This window comes from Trifolium pratense, linkage group LG5 (genome assembly GCF_020283565.1).
Source record: "Trifolium pratense cultivar HEN17-A07 linkage group LG5, ARS_RC_1.1, whole genome shotgun sequence".
In the NCBI taxonomy this organism is placed as follows: Eukaryota; Viridiplantae; Streptophyta; class Magnoliopsida; order Fabales; family Fabaceae; genus Trifolium; species Trifolium pratense.
This window is the reverse complement of record NC_060063.1, coordinates 3,390,820-3,403,550: the sequence shown is the minus strand read 5'-3', so window position 1 is coordinate 3,403,550 and position 12,731 is coordinate 3,390,820.

Genomic DNA, 12,731 nt, shown 5'->3' with positions numbered 1-12,731 from the left:
TATTTTCCCATATTTGAATTATAAGTTTATAACCCAACATATAATGTTGTTTTTAAAAAAAAAAACAAAACAATTGACATACTTCCACCGGCCTTATTTATAAGCAAAAATCAACAAAAAAATTTGGTCTTAAATATAAGCAAAAGTTACCAAAATCAAGTTTATTTAATGTTATTCTTCCAAAAATACCTTCATTAATTGTTCTACTTTTTAAAATGATCGTAGAGTTCCAATTCAAATTTAAGGTAATTTTAAGAATTGTAATAGAAATTTTACATAAAATCAAGACAAAAAAATAACTTATTAATAAGTGTGCAAATAAATATATTTGCTTATAAAAGAGGGAGAAGGAGTATATATAATGTGAAAGATGCATCCCCCAACATTTTTTAAAGTCGTGTCTCACTTATATGAGACTCTCAAGTGGAGGTTAAAGTTATTTTAGCAAATATTTTAAAGATGACCAAGTTTATGGTGAAAGACACGAAGTCTTTTACGTGTACAAGTTACATATACTATTATAATAAATACGAATTTTATAAAATTCACCGTGTGATTAAAAAAATTTATCATTTGAATCATCCATAAAGTTTTCTTAAAAAAAATTCAAAATCATGATGGTGAATATAAATGATGGTGGATAATGAAAATAGTGAAAAGCTACGTTGTACCAACCAACACAACACCACAAACTTCCATCATTTACACATTTTACATTCACCATCATTTAGACCGTTCATTATCCACCATCATTTACATTCATTTGTTGTACCAACCAACACAACACCACAAACTTTCCATCGGAATGCACAGTCTATAGACAATGGAAAAAAGACAGTTTGGAGAAATAAAAATCCTAAAACAATGGAGATTTTTTTTAAAAAAATAAGAACTAAAATACAAATTTTTTTTGTTGACAATAAACTAAAATACAAATTTGAAAATGGTGGTGCATGGTATTGTTGGTCCACCTAGACAAACCAATAAAAACAAAAGTATCAATTAAATGTATTTTACTTTCTCTACCAAAAAAACAAAAGTATTTTAATACAAACAAAAGTACTTTCTTTAACAAAAAAATATTTTACTTTTTTTTAATAAAGTAAGAGTAAAATGACTTAATTTATCAATATTTATTTTTCTTAATCTATGTGCAAAACTTTAAAAGGATCAAATATTAGAAACAAGGAGTATGTTTTTTATAGGACGATGTCCTTGACTAATGAAGTCCATTATCACGGGAGGGGTCCCGAGTATTGCTTGAATTTGGATCATCTCCAATTTATTCTCTTATTTTGGTTTGTAGTAATCTTAGTCATTCATAACTTTTCTTTTATCTCTTTTTAAGTGTTTTTTCTCTTTATAATTTATAGATTATTATTGAATTATGAAAATGAGAGATAATATGAGAGAAAAAATTAGATAGAATCTAAACTTTTTTTGTTGGGCAATGTAGATAATAGACTCTTTGGTGGAAATTTCAAAACATCAAAATATTTGATTGGTGACAGAGAGCAAGAGAAGTCTAATATAGGCACAAATACAAATGTATAGTACATAGACACACTCACATGAATGAAGAAAGATAAAAGATAAAAGAAATTAATAATGAGTGTTTTTAAAATAAATAAATAATGTGAATATTTATGCGTGTTTGCCTAAACACTACATTTATATTTGTGTCTATGCAAGACTTCCTCGGAAAACAATATCCCTTCTCGTTTCAAATATAATTAAAAAAAAAAACTGTTTTTTGAATTCATTAATAATTATTGAATAAATTTTTTAAAAAAGTTACTATATTTAAAATTGGAAGAAATGTTTCATTTATTTTCTTGTGATACATTATTATATGAAAATGAATTCTCTTCAATTTAATTTTCTATGTCACACTCTGGCCCCTACTTGATATTTCTTGTGTTTATGGTAGACTAAGGGTGCGTTTGATCTGCTAAAAAATAGGGACTGGACAAAGTTTGATTTGAAACTGGTTATGAGACTGGATAAATTAGGTAACAAGGGACATGACAAAAACAAGAATTTTTGTCCATCACTGAACCACAGTACAACTTTTTGTTCACAGTACAACTATAAAAAATATGAAAATACTCATTTTATTTTCGAATATAAAAATATTATCGCCCTACATCTTTCTGGTATAGTTTTGTCCTGTCCTGTATTATTTTGTTTTGTCATGTACTGTTTTGTCTAGTCCTTACTGTTTTACGATGATTCAATTAATAACTCTCAAAAATATTTTTTTTTTTTGAAGCAACTACGTCAAGAAACAATGTCCTTAGATTGTATGTTTTTTACTCCTCCAAAATTGGGCAAGTATAAATTGTTCGGTTTTTGAGAACTAATAAAGTACTTAAAAAATAAGTAGATAAAAGGCAGAATAACATATGATAAATTACAAATAAAATATTTTTCCGACTTTTTTAATAAGAGATAGTTACTTTTTAAGATTCTTCGATTAATTGTTATATCTAATCTATAATATTTATCAAATACATTAAATATTTAATGAATTTAAAAAATAAATTGTCTAAAAAGACAATATGAAAGTAATATTTTATTTACACGTGGTTTTTAATATAAATGCTAACGAGTAATTTAATACAACTGTCCAATGACACTTGTTAGGGAAAAAAATAAGTTGTGTTGAAAAAACAAAATAGACTTTTAAAGTATTGACTAATGATATTAATAATATACTTAACGAATGCCCTAAAAGCGTCCACATTAGTGACTTCTCTATTAGGGCTCCTAATTGAGTTTCGAGAGATTTAGATTCTCTACATTAAAAAAAATTACATGTTCTAGGTTAGGTGGAAGTGAAAAGACTATGGGAGATACATATTATAGCATTGCAGGTTCAGAGGATATAAAAGTATAAGCTTTTTTGTAGTCGTTGATGATGATGTATGCAGGGAGAATCCAGGAGTAGGACAGAGAAGAAATGATTACATCGAAAGAAAAATATTTTGATTTAGATTCTCTACATTCAAAACTTTTACATTCACCTACATTTAATTTATTATTAAGATCAATTTTGTCATTATCATCTACCATAACATCTCTCTTTATTCTCCCTCTTAACATTTTACACTAAATCATCTTAATTTCTACTCACTTTCGTTTACTTAACAATATTTTCTTTCCCTTTATTTTCTTCAACTTTCAATGTCTCAAATATGAATTTCATCTCTAGAACATAAAAGGTAAATTCCGGTCTCAAATATGATATTTTATCTCTAGTTTCAATGTTAGAGATTTTTATGATGCAAGAGAAAAACATGAATTGTTACCAAAATTACAACAAATATAAAAATAAAGGAATTGAAAAATTCGATTTTAAAATAAGATGACTATTTTTAGCCATCTCCATTGCTAAAATACAACATGTCATAGAGGTGTACAAGATTCTACTACTAATTTGTGGCTATTATGATAGTACTTGACAGTGCTTGGAAATAAAATACACAGGGTCCCTCAAGAATCACATTATTCACAAACACAAATAAAACAACTATGATTCATCATTTTTCAACCGACAACAACTCAATTCACCCACCCCACTTATGTTGAAAATAGAAATGGATTCTTCTTCTTCTTTTTTTTATTTTTTATAAATGACAATAGAATTGGAAATTATTAGATGAGATTCTTTATTTTGTGAAAACATTTATATTTTTTAAAAAATATGGGAAAATTTGATTAAAAAAAAGGGGGGGGGGGGGGGGGGGGGGGGGGGGGGTGGGGGGGGGGAATTTGTTCAGTTAGTAAAAACTCTACAAGTGCACAGAATCGCAATCATGTAACAAAGTGATAAGTTATCGTTCTCCACAAAGATTGTGCCAAAATTACTAGTTTCGTTTATGAATTTAGAAAGTAAAAGTGTTTTGCATTCGCTTTGTTTGGTTGAGAGAGTTTTGTGTCAAAGTAAATGAGAGTAAAATAAAGGGCAAGAAAGTAAAGAGCAATAATAAAAAGTGGGTGTGTGTCCACACGTGGTGGTTAAGTGTTTTGAATCCCTCCCGTACTCCTGCTTGGTAAGTGGCGTTATACTATACCTTGTTCTTAGTTATAAGCTACCGGATTAAGCTAGTCTAGGTTTAGCCTTTGTTATCCCGTGTCATTACCTTTAACGGGTTCAGCCTCGCAGGGACGTCCTTACCTTTAGAAGTTCAAAGTTTAACAAGTTCTCGAAATCAGTTCGGCTTCCTAACATCAATGTAGAATTTAACTACGTGATAATCTTAATCCTGCCCCCGTACCGTCATATACTGAATTTAATGGTCTCACATATTGGTAGGATGAAAAGTCTTTTCAGTCCGGCTTATTAAGCTGTTGTCACGGGATCAGTTAATTTCCCTCTAGGTTCATTCAATTAATAATACTAAAGAATGAAGAATTAAAACCAAGACAAATATAGAAAATAACACAATAACAATTGAGCATAAACTTTATCTAACCAGGGTTACATGTCTCAAGCATTCATAAGGAAGTTTATCTACTCGACATAACCTAGGAAAAGTAAATTACAAAGACAATAAAGAAAAGAACCTTATTAGCCTCGGAGTTCCTTGCCTCCTCCTTAGAGTTCTCCTAACTCTCTCTTGAGTATCATTGTTGTTGAGTGATTTATGAATGAATAATAGTGAAGGAGGAGAGCTCTATTTATAGTTTTTAAACTGGATTTGGGCTTTTTCTGCGCACCCATCGTACCCATCGTGGCCACGATGGCGTGCAATTTTGCCTCATCGTGGCCACGATGGATCATATCGTTGTACGATGGAAGATTTACTTCAGATTTTTCTATTTTGTTCAACCGCCTTTATCGTGCCACGATGATAAGTCTTCGTGGTACGATGGAAAAGATTTGTTGCAGATTTTCTTCAATTTAATCCGCCTTCTCGTCGCGCCACGCTGGATCTCATCATAGGTACGATGGCTTGCGCTGTTTATTACGTTTTTGCCATTTTTTATGTTTTTTACCACTTTTCTTTCTTCTGGGTCAGGTAACTTCACTTTTCTAGTTATTTGCTTGCTTTTGGGCTTCAATTGCTAATAAAACTACCCTAAATTACTAATAAAAACATCATATAATTGACTGTCATCATATAATTTATATTTTAGGAAATGAAACAGTAGTATAAGGTTACTTCTTACTTAAAAAAAATGAAAAAGTAGTAGAAATTGTAGAGAGAAGGGAGAAAGAATGAATATAGAGAGAAGAAATTTTGAAGAAATGAGTATGAAAATATAAAAGAAGGGTCATGCTAAACAGTGCCCCTGAGGCACTAGTTAAGCATACTAAAAAAGGAAACAAATGATAAAGTTAATGATGAGAGAGAATAACTTTTCACTTCATTAAAACATTGAATGCACAATTTACGAGATAAAACTTCTATATTTGTATCCTTAACTAGTGCCCCGGGGGCACTGTTTAGCATTTTCCAAACATCTATTACTAATATATTAAAATCGATTACCACCAAATTTACTAATTTATCCTTAGTACGTTTAACCATGTTGCAAGTTTTATATCTTTCATTGTAATTTCACTAAAAAAAATAGAAACAACATAAAATAAATACAAAAAAAAAATACAAAAAAATATAAAGAATAAGATGAGTACATAAAAATATATTATATAGGAATCTATGCATAAAAATAGGAACAAAAAAAAAAACAATAAAAAAATTATTGAGAGTTTAGTCAATAAAAATAAATTATCGAAATAATATAAAAAAAATAAGCAGAATACATAAAAACAAAAATATAGAAATGAAAAAAAAAAACAATAACTATATTAAAAAAAAACATAAACAATATTTTTCATCAAATAAATTAAAATAAATAATAATACTACTACCAAGTTTACTACTAACTATTAATAATAATAAAAATAAAGTTTACTACTAAATTATCCTAGATATTCCTAATAAATTTTCTAATTTTCGATTAAAAAATATATACGAGACCATTATTTATCACTGAAACATAAAAAATTGGATAAATAAATTTTACAAAAAATAGCACAATAGTTTCACTTATATTTAACAATATTTTATTCTAAACAAATTTTCTACATTAAAATAATGATAAACTTAAATATCGAATTAAAGTCAATTACTCGTATGAATGCACGGGTTTTTAAATAAAAAAAAGACACAGGATAACACAAAAATGATATTGTTCGAAATTCGGTGTTCACAATTAGCCTATTATATGTGAGTTAAGTGGGAAGAGTATAAAAATGTTTCTTTTTGTTCATGCACATGTGAAAAACACAAGTTTATATTATGAATACGAAATAAAGTATTTGACAGAATATATTTTATCATGGGTGGGCGTATGATTGTTACTACTATTATTTAAAAGGTTTAAATGCAGTTTTACCTTATCTGTTTTGAAAAATGCGAAATTTTAATCCCTATTTAAAAATGCAGAATTTTACTCCCACTATTTTATAATTTATTGGATTTTGCCCCCACCAAAATTCTGCATAAAATCTGCTTCTGAGCCTCAAGTTCAAAGCTTCGCACAAAAATCAATTTGGATCAATAATTCACCAAACTGGTACCGAAACGACCGCAATCGAGTTAGTTTTCCACAGAATCAAACTCCACTAAATTTGGAGTTACAGAGAGAGATTAATTCCCGTTTTAGTACTAGTGAAAGTATGTTCAAATTAATTATCGTATGAAACTACTATTGGTATTTTCATCATGTCTCTCACCCTGTAACTCATTTTTGAATACTATTTACATGTATGGAAATATAACGAAATTACCCTTGTTGGAATTTCAATTTTATCGAATTTGGAGTTACGATGCGTTCGGTAGACGATGTTGAATTTGAAGGTCACAAATAGATTTCTGCAGAATTAGTAATTGGACAGACCTGCACTAAAACGGTAATTAATCTCTCTCTGTAACTCCAAATTTAGTGGGGTTTTATTCTGTGGAAAGCTAACTCGATTACAGTCGTTTCAGTATCAGTTTTGTGAATTATTGATCCAAATTGAGTTATGTGCGAAGCTTTGAACTCGAGGCTCAGAAATAGATTTTGTGCAGAATTTTGGTGGGGCAAAATCCAACAAATTATAAAATAGCGGGTAAAATTTCTCATTTTAAAATAGGGGATAAAATTCCGCATTTTTCAAAACTGGGGGGTAAAACTGCATTTAAACCTATTTAAAATATGTTGATATATTTATGATATATATACTCTCCATCATAATTTATAACCTTTGATAGTTTCACATAAAAATTCATCTAATGCAGTGTTGACAATTCGATCTTTATGTCTTGACAATTCAAATTAAACTGCCTTTTCTCAAAAAAAATAAATAAATAAATAAATAAAAAGAAAAAAAACTGACTTATGAAGTAGAATCCGGGAGTGTCACTCTTTTTTTAAAGAAAAAATTATTTGAGACTTTGGCTCTGTTTGGTAAACTTTTTTCAAAAAGAGCTTATAGCGTGTTTTTTTTAAACGCTATTTCAAGTAGTTTATATCTTATTATATTTTTTCTCAATTTTATCTCTGTTATCTTACTTAAAAAAATTAAATATTAATTAACCATTTTAAAATTAAATAATTCAACTACAATAAATTAATAATATTGGGAAGACTTTTGATGGCAAAGAAAGAAAGCATGCATTGACAGATATATTGAAAAGGACGAGAGTGATGTCATGCAAACTTGCCACCTGACGTTTCACACTTGCGTCATTCAGATCATACTATTCATTCTTCAAAGTAGTAGTTAGTTACCAGTCTTTTTCCCATTCGCAGTCTAAGGAAAATATACTACACGCGCCCACTTGTTAGGTCAGATTAGATGTAGATGTTACCGTCGTAATGTTGACGACGAAAATTATCATTTGAACAAATAAATTTAATGAGAAAAGATCTGATCAATTTAAAATTTGAATTAAATCTTTTTAATTTCTTAATTGTTAGATTTAATAGTTCAAGTTATGATATCAATTAAAATCATTACATATTCAATTTCGCTAAAAACTAATAAGATCATTTCCGAGTTAATAGCATAACACGACCTAATGTCTACACAAAACCTACAATTGATTTGACAAAATTCACATGTTTGGAATAGTCTTGCATCCGACGTTGACGGCGCTAAAGTCATTGAATCTGCATGAATTTTGATCGAAGCAAGCCTGCAAATATGAACAAAAACAACACTGTACCAAGATGGGGAATCAAAACAAACATCGTACTGAGACGAGATTAAAGTGTATTGGATTGAGATTTCATGGGATTTTAAAAGACTTTTTTATGACAAAAAAATCTTGGTATTCAATCAAGACTTTTAAAAAAGTTAAATAAATCTTGTGGTATTCAATCAAGACAAATAAGATTTTTTTTTCAGGGCAACACAATCCGTTGGTATTCAATTGAGATTTGTTCCTACTTTTAAAATGTCCATTGGTATTCAAAAGTCTACCGATTTTGATGGATTCTTGTTTGGAATGGATTTTGAGAGACTTTTTAGTTGAAAATACACTTGATAGACTTTTTCAACAATCTCACCAAAAACCTTGAGACTTTTTTGAACTCTCCAAGACTTTTTACTTTCATATGTATAAAATTTCTTCTTCTTCTTCTTTATTACTTTCACAGTTCATCATCACTGCACCCGGTTTTTTCTTCTTTTCTTTGTTCACTTTTTCAACAATCTCCCCAAAAGCCTTGAGAATTTTTCAAACTCCTCAACACTTTTTACTTTCATCATCATTATACCGGTTTTCTTCTTCTTCTTCTTCTTCTTTACCTATCAAATATGTTTTTTTGCAAAAAAATATTTTAACAAATTCTACATCTTTTTTACAAAGTTTTGATTAATTACAACGGCAAACAAAGTTTTTTCGTCACCCATTCATCTGCTTCATTTTCCATCAATGGTAGTGGTAGTGATAACCTTTTTATTGGTGATTAGAAATATATACGTAAAAATGTACAAAAAAAAAAAAAAGAAACATATACGTAACAAAAATGTAAGGTTTTTTTTAAAATCTTTGGATTCCCAAAAAAATATAATTTCTTTTATTAAAATTTATTGATTCTTTTAAAATTTTCCTAATATACAAAAGTTTCCTAATATATAAAGTGTTATGAAATCTTGATTGTAAAAAAGTCTTTTGAAAAAATCTCTCAAAATCCATTCAAATCATGTGTTAAAAATCTTGATTGTAAAAAAGTCTTTGTAAAAAAGTCTTTAAAATCTCACAAAATCAATATAGTCCAACAAAATCTCATAAAATCATCAAGACTTTTTTTGTCAAAATTGTCTCATAAAATCTCAATCCAATACACCCTCCTAAAGCAACACCACATGAAAAAAAGCCACGAAGAAGAAGACTCGAAAAAAACCTAATATGTGAGTATCACTTATTTAAATAAAAAGAAATAAAAAACAATGATCGAGATGGGTGATTCCGGATTTGAATTGATCATAAACCACCTTTCTCTAATTGATAAACCATAAAAAAAAAAAAAAAAAAAAAAAAAAAAAAAAAAAAAAAAAAAAATTGAAGGTGGTCTTGCGGCAGAGTGAGAGAAGAGAAAGAATTAGGTTAATTGGTGTGACATAAAATTAAATAGTTCAAGTTATGATTTGTTAGACAAGTAAGATTGATGGCATGTTTCTTTAAGCTTTTAAAAAAATGATTTTTTTTAAAAAAAAATCTAGAGATATTTTGTAGATATTTTTGAAGAAAATCTAAAGCTATTTTCTGTTTGTTTACGATCACAAAAATCTATTTTTTTAGAAAATGATTTTAGCAAAAATAGATTATGAAGAAAGCTAGTGAAAATAGCTTTTCATATTGAAAAAAAAAAATTTTGAAAAAATTTGAAACAAACACAAGTAAAATAAAAATGTTTTTTTTTTTTTTTTGTGAAAAAAATAGATTTTTTTTTGCTGAAAAATTTGAAACAAACTGGACTTGAATCCATACGACAAAGAATTTATAATAAATACTAGCAATCTATGAATGCTAACACTACAACTCTACAAGAACTGCATGTATTATCAACCGAAATTTTCAGCGGTTTTTGAACCTACGAAAGAATTTTCGACTGTTTTTCGACATTTGTGGTGGAAAAAGTTGTCGGAAAAGCATTTGAAAAATTAAATGATTGCGGCAGTTTTAAACCGCTAGAAAAAATAGGCGGAAAAAAATTTTAAAACTAGGGGATTTGCCGCGGTTTCAAACGGCCAGAAAGCATATGCGAAAAAAACATTTGAATCGAGGAATTTGCGGTAGTTTAAAACCGCCGAAATGTAGGTGAATCTTCAGAATATTTAGCGGCGATTTTCAAACCGTCAGAAACGTTTAAGGCGCCATTTTTTTATTTTTTTTTTAAATTCGAAAGAAATCCGCTGCAAAACCAACAAAACTTCTGAAAAAGCCAACGCAACGGCTGTATACATATAGTGCAGTCCAAAATCGCCAGAACTTGCAACAATTTGTGGGTGATTTAGCGGCAGTTTAGAACTGCCGGTATTGCCAGCGATCTTTTTTTCTTATTGTCTATATCACTACATTTCTTTTATGGAAAATGCTAAACAGTGCCCCCGGGGCACTAGTTAAGGATACAAATATAGAAGTTTTATCTCGTAAATTGTGCATTCAATGTTTTAATGAAGTGAAAAGTTATTCTCTTTGCTGTCATGTTGATGGGGTATTTGCAAGTGCACAAAACCGTTTCAAGTAATAAAGTAGTAAGTAAATCGTCTTCACATGGATTGTGTCAAAACTACTAGTTTCGCTTGGCATGTGAGTGGCACCCATATAGGGCAAGGTAGAGAGAGAAAACTCATTTTTTCTCTTTGTCTTGGAGCTTAGAGAGAAGGAAGAACATTGATGAGCTAGGGCATGAGGGAAAGTGAAGATCCAAGAGCAATTCTTCGAGATTTTCGTCGGTGAAGGTAAGAGAGTAGATTTCATATTCGTGGGTGACTCGAGAAAGGGGAGAATGTCGATTTCTCCGTACCCGAACTTTCTCCACCCCATTTTCGTTTTGGTTTGGGTGAACTTTTCTTAAAGAAAATGAGATCTAATGTTCATAACATGTTTATTATACTCTTACCATGTTGTATGAACAAATTGATGGGTTTTAAAATGGGAAATTGTAGATCTTTAGTTAAGAACTTTGTGTTTATGAGTTTATGCATAAATGTGTCAAAATCCATGAAATAAGTGATTAATGATGCTAATAAGTGGTTTTTAAGTACCTATGAACATGTATAAACATAATTTATGCTTTGTATGTTTTGTGGATTTGAAATAAGTGATTTTGGGGTCAAAATAAGTGATTTTCGTGCAAAATCGTGTTTTATGGGTTCAGATCTGCAATTGGCGCATCTTGCGCAGATTTCTGGCGCACCATGCGCAGAAACTGTGTTTGCCCTTGCCATTTGCGCACCATGCACAGGTTTCTGGCGCACCATGCGCCAATTGGCGCTTCATGCGTTGACTTTTGTTGACTTTTGACAGTTTTTGCCCTCGGGACCTATTTTACTCAGTTTTCGCGTAGATTTCGATTACGGAGTTAGTTTTCTGAGATTAGGTTGGGTTAATGATGTTTATTCAATTTTTGGCATTACTTTAAATGTAAAGTGAATTGATGAATTCCATTAACTGAAATTGATGAGTAATTGTTGAATGTATAATTGATGTCCTTTTGGATGATTATAATGTGATGTAATTGCATTGTCTATGAGTTATGATGAAGCTTATGAATGTAGAATTTTAGGAATTGGATTCTCCTAATAAAGAAGAATATTAGAATTATGTTATTTTAATAAAAAAGTATATTAAGAATGTGATGGTAACATGATTTAATCTATGTTTATGTGATGATGTATGCGATTGAATTATGTGTGTGTATCCTGTTTGGAATGTGCAATGAATATTGTAATGAGAGGATAATTATTAATAGGAATAATTATGATGTTGATGATTGTTTTTTTGAACGTATGATGTTGATGATTGTTGATGGCTTTTGATGATGTTTGTTTAAATATCAAAGACGAATATTAGGTATAGTTCTATCTAGTAAAGATGAAATGTTTGATAGTGTTCCACATTTATAATTGACGAGCTTAGTGCTAAATCTATTTGTTGATGTGTCTTAATAAATGAGCAGAGCCCGTCATTACTTAAATCTGAACAATGAGCAGAGTCCGTCATGACTTAAATCTGAACACGAGTAGTGTCCTAAATGACTTAAAACTGTATGGATTATGTATCCGAAAATGAATGAATAAATGGTATCGCGTGCATAAGAGATGTCGAGGGTGACATGACATGAGTGATTGACATTAGATTGCATTAGGATATGTGTACATTTTGTGATAATTGCTATGTGACACATATGTTTGGAATTTTTGATAATTATCTATGTGTGTTAGACTTGTTTTATGTGTTGATTGTCCGATGATTATAAATGTAATTGGCTTCAATCTCTGGTATACTATGATTAGTATGAATGATGATGTATATTTATGATTTATGCATGAGATGTGATGAAGTGTTTAAGTATCGTTTACTTACACTTGTATATTTTGAGTATGTTATCTAACTCTATTTTATGTGTTATGTGCTGGACCTTTGGGGGTCTAGATTCACAGGTTTTGTGTATATCAATGTCGAGTCGTCGGTGAAGCTCTGCTCTGATTGTGACACGGG